This window comes from Perca fluviatilis, chromosome 20, assembly GCF_010015445.1.
Source record: "Perca fluviatilis chromosome 20, GENO_Pfluv_1.0, whole genome shotgun sequence".
Classification (NCBI taxonomy): domain Eukaryota; kingdom Metazoa; phylum Chordata; class Actinopteri; order Perciformes; family Percidae; genus Perca; species Perca fluviatilis.
The window spans coordinates 10,093,597-10,101,327 of NC_053131.1; positions in this window are offsets into that span (position 1 = coordinate 10,093,597).

Below are 7,731 nucleotides of genomic sequence, written 5' to 3' on the forward strand. Positions count from 1 at the left end.
TGGAGTCGAGCGCTTGGAGCCACTCAGTGTTCTGTGTTCATTCAGACAGACAGGAGGACAACATGCCAACATTATTCCTTTTCTCTTGGCTCATTGGTAATCATTTTTATAACTCAGGAATACCACTTGATCTAAAGTTTCTATGTGGTTCGTTCATCTTTCCCTCTGTCTGTCTTCCTTTCTAGGAGTTTGTCTGGGTGATGAAGTCTACCAAACTCCTCCAGAACTTCTCAGAAGACCTGAGACAAAGTCGAGCTGGTCTGCAGCCATGAAAGGAGCTACTTCACAGTCATGCAGTGGTACCAGAAATCTGCTGGAGACCGAGCTCTGAAACGTTGGACATGTGTATTACAGCAACATAGAGCAGGAGAAGTCTTTCAAAGAGCATTTTAACATCACTGGAGATATGAGTGGAGACGGAGCAAAGAACGGCTCTCTGGTTATATACAACCTGAAGGCCCCTGCGCGGTGTACTACTGTGCAGCTAGCAGGGCACACTGACTGAACATCCCCTCTCTGTTAGACAAAAACTCTCAACCAACTTTGATCAACATGTATGGTTTTGGATAAGAAACCCTCCCAGCCAGCTGCTCTTGATTCGCTGCCATCGTCTGTCAGACGTTATACAGTGATGCCGTTTCATCTTCACTTCCTTTTCCGTTTCAGTAGAGGCCTCAGTTGGATCTCCATCACTCACAGGACCCAGGTTGATATTACTGTCAGCGACTTACACCTCTAAAACTCTAGGATACATACTTCGGAAAAGTAATCTATAAAGGCGTTTGAGTAACGCATTCATTTTGAGCAAGTTAAAATGATCTGTTTTCTTTTTTTCTGTTGCCTATCAGGTAATCACTTAAATACAATTAGATCCTAGTGTATGAAAGTGGAAATGGCTTCATTTTAAACATATAATCTATCACAATGAATACGTTCTTCATTTTCTCTGCCCAGGTGTGTGTCTGGGTCTTGATGTCCGTCAGTCTCCCTCTGATCTCATCACCAAATCTGGAGACAAAGTGGAGATATTCTGCAGCCATGATAAAACTGACTACAGGGTGATGCTCTGGTACCAGCGCTCACCTGGAGACACGGCTATGAAACTCATTGGATATTTGTACTACAAAGCTGCCACAAAGGAAGAGCCATATAAAGAACATTTTAATATGTCTGGAGATTTGGGGGTTAATACAGTAAAAAACGCCTCTCTAATCATCCAAGTGGTTGGACCTGAGCAGGGTGCAGTGTACTACTGTTCAGCTAGCAAAGCACGCTGACAAATATCCCCTCTGAACCTAACAAAAACTCCACACAGTTCTGTATCCTCAGTGGTTTTGAAAAAGACAAGCTCCCAGACACCTGTTACTGTGGTTGCATTTTGGTTTGATGCAATCAGACCGACATTAACTAATGTGACACTGTTTATATCTTATCGCTTCAGTCTAATTCAACAAGGCACGTTATTTAAGCACCATTTATATTCCATCACTAGTCACACAAACACTTTTTCATCTCTACTTTATTTATATGAAAAATGCATCAAGGTGGCTGAAGCAACAGGCTCCTTTGATCGATGACTGGATAGACAGTTTATGACATATACAAAATGGAGAGACTGACATTATCTCAAACTACAGCAAGAAGATTTTGCCAGCATATGGTTTAAGTGGACCGTATATATTGCTCCCAGAAGAGTAGACTTTATATAATGCATACTATATGCATTTAGTACACACATTCCTCCCTCTTCTATAATGTATATAGTTCTGTTTGTGGTACCAGACAGAGCTTTTATTGAAGATTATTCACAAGTTATCAAAAGACAGTCAAGTGTTTTGTTGTTTGGTTGTTTGTTTTCTTTTTTGTATGTGAAATCCATGAGAAATGTGACGGGTAATAACCTGGAGGGTGGCCAGATGTTTTTGATCGTACTGATGTGGTTTCTATTGTTCGTCTCTGTGTGTCTTTTGAATGAATCGCCCTGACTTGTGTTTTTCTTGCCTTGCTTTTGAGAGGGTAGGGGTGCTGGGAAGGATGCAAGGTGTTTTTAATGGTTAATGTTTTTCTAATGCCTGGATACCAATAAAAAAAAAAAAATACATCAAGGTGCATGCGGGCATAAATACTGTATTTCATAATCCTATAGGGGCTGTAACTGTGCGCGTTTAATTCAGGATAGGGCTTTGACTTTTACCCAAAAATAATATTCTAAGTTTGTTTGTTTATCCATCCATCCATCCATCTTCGTCCGCTTATCCGGTGTCGGGTCGCAGGGGGAGCAGCTCCAGCAGGGGACCCCAAACTTCCCTTTCCCGAGCCACATTAACCAGCACTGACTGGGGGATCCCAAGGCGTTCCCAGGCCAGGTTGGAGATATAATCCCTCCACCTAGTCCTGGGACTTCCCCGAGGCCTCCTCCCAGCTGGACGTGCCTGGAACACCTCCCTAGGGAGGCGGCCAGGGGGCATCCTTACCAGATGCCCGAACCACCTCAACTGGCTCCTTTCGACGCGAAGGAGCAGCGGCTCTACTCCGAGCTCCTCACGGATGACTGAGCTTCTCACCCTATCTCTAAGGGAGACGCCAGCCACCCTCCTGTGGAAACCCATTTCGGCCGCTTGTACCCTGGATCTCGTTCTTCTTCGGGTCATGACCCAGCCTTCATGACCATAGGTGAGGGTAGGAACGAAACTGACCGGTAGATCGAGAGCTTTGCCTTCTGGCTCAGCTCTCTTTTCGTCACAACGGTGCGATAAATTGAATGTAATACTGCACCTGCTGCGCCGATTGTCCGACCAATCTCCCGCTCCATTGTCCCCTCACTCGCAAACAAAACCCCAAGGTACTTGAACTCATTGACTCATTTCCTACCTGGAGAAGGCACTCCATCGGTTTCCTGCTGAGAACCATGGCCTCAGATTTAGAGGTGCTGATCCTCATCCCAACCGCTTCACACTCGGCTGCGAACCGATCCAGTGAGTGCTGAAGGTCACAGGCCGATGATGCCATCAGGACCACATCATTTGCAAAGAGCAGTGACGAGATCCCCAGCCCACCGAATCAGCACAACCCCTCCCCACCCCGACTCCTTGATATCCTGTCCATAAATATTACAAACAGGATTGGTGACAAGCGCGCGCCCTGGCGGAGGCCAACCCTCACCTGAAATGAGTCCGACTTACTGCCGGAACCCGGACACAGCTCTCACTTTGGTCGTACAGAGATTGGATGGCCCTGAGTAGAGACCCCCTCACCCCATATACCCCGCAGCACCTCCCACAGTATCTCCCGGGGACCCGGTCATACCTTTTCCAGATCCACAAAACACATGTAGACCGGTTAGGCATACTCCCAGGCTCCCTCCAGGATCCTTGCGAGAGTGAAGAGCTGGTCCGTTGTTCCACGCACCAGGACGGAATCCGCATTGTTCCTCCTCAACCTGAGGTTCGACTATCGGCCGAACCCTCCTTTCCAGCACCTTGGAGTAGACTTTACCAGGGAGGCTGAGAAGTGCGATACCCCCTGTAATTGGCAGCACACCCTCTGGTCCCCCTTTTAAAAAGGGGAACCACCACCCCGGTCTGCCACTCCTTTGGCACTGTCCCAGACTTCCACGCAATGTTGAAGAGGCATGTCAACCAGGACAGCCCTTCCACACCCAGAGCCTTGAGCATTTCTGGACGGATCTCATCAATCCCCCGGGGCTTTGCCACTGTGGAGTTGTTTGACTACATCAGTGACTTCCGTCTGGGAAATTGACAATGATCCCCATCATCCTCCAGCTCTGCCTCTAACATAGAGGGGCGTATTAGTCGGATTCAGGAGTTCCTCAAAGTGCTCCTTCCACGCCCTATTACCTCCTCAGTTGAGGTCAACAGTGTCCCATCCTTACTGTACACAGCTTGGATGGTTCCCCGCTTCTCCCCTGAGGGGCGAACAGTTTTCCAGAAGCACCTTGGTGCCGAACCGAAAGTCCTTCTCCATGTCTTCTCCAAACTTCTCCCACACCCACTGCTTTGCCTCTTTCACGGCAGAGGCTGCAGCCCTTCGGGCCCCTTCGTTCTCTGCAACTGCCTCCGAGTCCTCTGGGATAACATATCCCGGAAAGACTCCTTCAGTCGGACGGTTTCCCTGACCACCGGTGTCCACCACGGTGTTCGTGGGTTACCGCTAGGGTTGGGTACCAAACTCTGTGCCAATAGGGAACCGGTGCCGACGTTAAACGGTAGTAACGAGACCGAATAAGAACGAAGTTTTCGTTGCTTGACTTTACACTACACCTGATAGCATGTAACGTAGCCTACCTTTAGCTAGCAGCTGGATTAAACACCGGTAAAATGCTGACAGCTAACGTTAAACAGTGTAAAGTGTGACTGTATTTCACTGTGGAGGACTTCAACAGCGGGATTTAACAGTTTGCTCTAGCGCAGCAACAGCTGCCGTTGTCGCAATTCATAGATATACAGTATGTTTATATGGTCGGAATTAAACAACACAGACGGTGCGTTCAACTTGCAGCGCGTCGTTGTCGGAATTAAACAACACAGACGGTGCATTCACTTAAAACAGGTAGCCTCGTGGTGCATTCACAGTAATTGTAAAATACCCTTTTCCCATCTGGGGTTCAACAGCAATTTACTGGTGAAATAAGTTATTGTTATAATTATTATATTATTATTAAATCTTTAATTTTGACCATGGCCTTAGCAATAAACAAGTCACTGAATGTTGTTTACTACCCTTATTTTTTCTTCTTTCTTTTTTTTTTAACTTTATTGAAAAGTACCGGTTCAGGCACCGCACCGCTTTTAAAAGTATCGATTTAGTACCCAACCCTAGTTACCGCCCTTGAGGCACCTAAACCCTAAGACCACAGCTCCTCACCGCAGCTTCAGCAATGGAAACTTTGAACATTGTCCACTCGGGTTCAATGCCCCCAGCCTCCACAGGGATGCACAGAAAGCTCGCCGAGGTGTGAGTTGAAAGTCCGTCGGACAGGGGCCTCCTCCAGACGCCTTCCCAATTTAACCCCCGACTACCCGTTTGGGCTTACCAGGTCTGTCCAAAGTCTTCCCCACCCCTGACCCAACTCACCACCAGATGGTGATTAGTTGACATCTAACGCCCCTCTCTTCGACCCAGTGTCCAAAACATACGGCCTCAGATCAGATGAAACGATTATAAAATCGATCATTGACCTTTTGGCCTAGGGTGCTCTTGGTACCAAGTACACTTATGAGCATCCCTATGCTAACATGGTGTTTGTTATAGACAATCCATGACTAGCACAGAAGTCCAACAACAAACAACCACTCTGGTTTAGATCAGGGAGGCCGCTCTCCCAATCACGCTCTCCATGTGTCTCCATCATCGCCCACGCGGCGCTGAAGTCTCCCAGCAGAACAATGGAGTCCCCCACTGGAGCCCCATGCAGGACTCCAGTCAAGGTTCCCAAGAAGGGCCGAATACTCGAACTCCTGTTTGGTGCATATGCACAAACAACAGTCAGAGTTTTCCCCACAACCCGCAGGCGTAGGGAGGCGTAACTCTCCGGGCCCACCGGGTAAACTCAACGTAGGCGGCTCAGCCGGGGCTTGTGAGTATCCCCCACACCCCCCGCACCTTACACCCTGGGCAACTCGAGAAGAAAAGAGTCCAACCCCTATCCAGGAGTATGGTTCCAGAACCGTGACTGTGCGTAGAGGTAAGCCCCACCGGATCTAACCGTAGCTCTTCCACCTCCACCAGTTCCGTCCTTCCCCACAGAGAGGTGACGTTCCACGTCCCCAGAGCCAGCGTCTGCTGCCCGGGTCTGGTCCGTCGAGGCCCTGACCTTCACTGCCACCCATGTGACAGCACGCACCACCCCAGCGGTTCCTCCCACAGGTGGTGGGCCCATGGGCTGTTGTTTGTTTATTAATATTCAAATATATTCAAATATTTATTAATATTTTGACCATTAAATGCCTTCAGTAAGACTAGGGCTAGGCGATAAATCGATTTTATCGATTAACTTGAATGTGTAGTCAACGAGATTTGTTTAAATGAAAAATCGATTTTCCTCTTTAACATCCGGCCGACGCTTCCCTCTGGGCGCTCCAGACTCGGAACGGGCTCATCCCTCCCGCGTGTTTGCCTATAGAGATATACAAACAACATGGCAGCGACAGGGACTAACATTAATTATTTTCTTAACCAGTCGTTTCATTACTTACTTATCTGTAATTTCGGCGAAATGACCGGCAGCTCGCGTGCACTGTCCCCGGCTGAGAGTCACCTATTCTCGGTAACTGAACCACCAGCTACAGCTGACCTGAAGGAGCATCATGCGGGGCACCAGAGCCGGTGTTGAGGAATTCTTTGGCGCTCAACACATCTACTAAATGCCGCTGATACAACCGAAGCTGTGACGGAGGTCTGTAGCGGCTTAAACAACTTGTAATCGGCTCTGTAGCACGGAGCTCTGCTTCGACGTTTGTTTTATCGCTACGGCTTTGCTACAGGTATGCTACATTCAAGAGACCATGGGATGTTAAGCGACGTTACTCAGCAACAGGTGAAAATAGGGGCAAGGTCGCAATAACGTTAAAATGATTTTGAACTTTTGCGGCGGAACGCAAGTGAATTACCACCTGTATGTGTGAAAACAGCTTTATCTCACGCATCCGCTTTTGTTGTTGAATATATAGCCCCCCAAAAAACAACCTTTAAACCAATTTATATTTTCACAAAATTGGCATGAATAATCATAATGCCCCATAAAACTTGTTTTGAACAATTTATTTGTCATCTGCAGATTGATTTTAAGTAGAGGGAGAAAAAAAATCGGATTTAAATCTTAAATCGGATTTTTTTTTTTAAATCAGGGATTTTATTTTAGGCCATATCACCCAGCCCTAAGTAAGACCTATATTTTTATCAAACTTAAGTTGTAAATGTTCTGTCAACCAGAGGGCAATGTATCAGTCAATGTCAATAGGCAGACAATGTTTTCAGAGGAAAACACAATTATTAAAATTGTTAATATTATTAAAAGTCAGACCCTGGATTAAACACAAACAGTATGCTTTCTCGACAGGAAGTTCGGACGGAAGTGGTCTGATGTTTACACTTTGCGGCTGGTGGCCTCCGGTGGGTGTGTGTGTTTAACCTGCCTCTCTTATGCTATTATAATTCTAGACTGCCCGGAAGTTCCTCCCTTCCCATGACACAACTGCTGCCTCTCATCTCTGTTTTCATTGGTTTCCTTTTGTGTGCATCCTGTCCCAGAAATGCTTGTTACTAACCTAGCTCTGGGGAGTTTACTTCCCGGAGTCCTTGTGTTTCTTAGGTTCTTCAGCCGGACATTGCAGGAATCGCAGAGAGCGTAGCGATTGTAGTCACTGTTCCATTATCTTTATTATGACTATTATTGCCACTGTTCATCATACCCCCAGCCGGCCCCGGCTCAGACACCCCTCATCAAGAGTCTGGGTCTGCCGAGGTTTCTTCCTAGAAGGGAGTTTTTCCTCGCCACTGTCGCAATAGCCACTGCTAATGCTTGCTCTTGAGGGAATTACTGGAATTGTTGGGTTTGGAAACTATAGAGTGTGGTCTAGACTCTACTCTATCTGTAAAGTGCCCTCGAAAAAACTCCTTGTTATGATTTGATACTATAAATAAAATTGAATTGAATTGTGTGTGTGTGTGTGTGTGTGTGTGTGTGTGTGTGTGTGTGTGTGGCAAATGTAT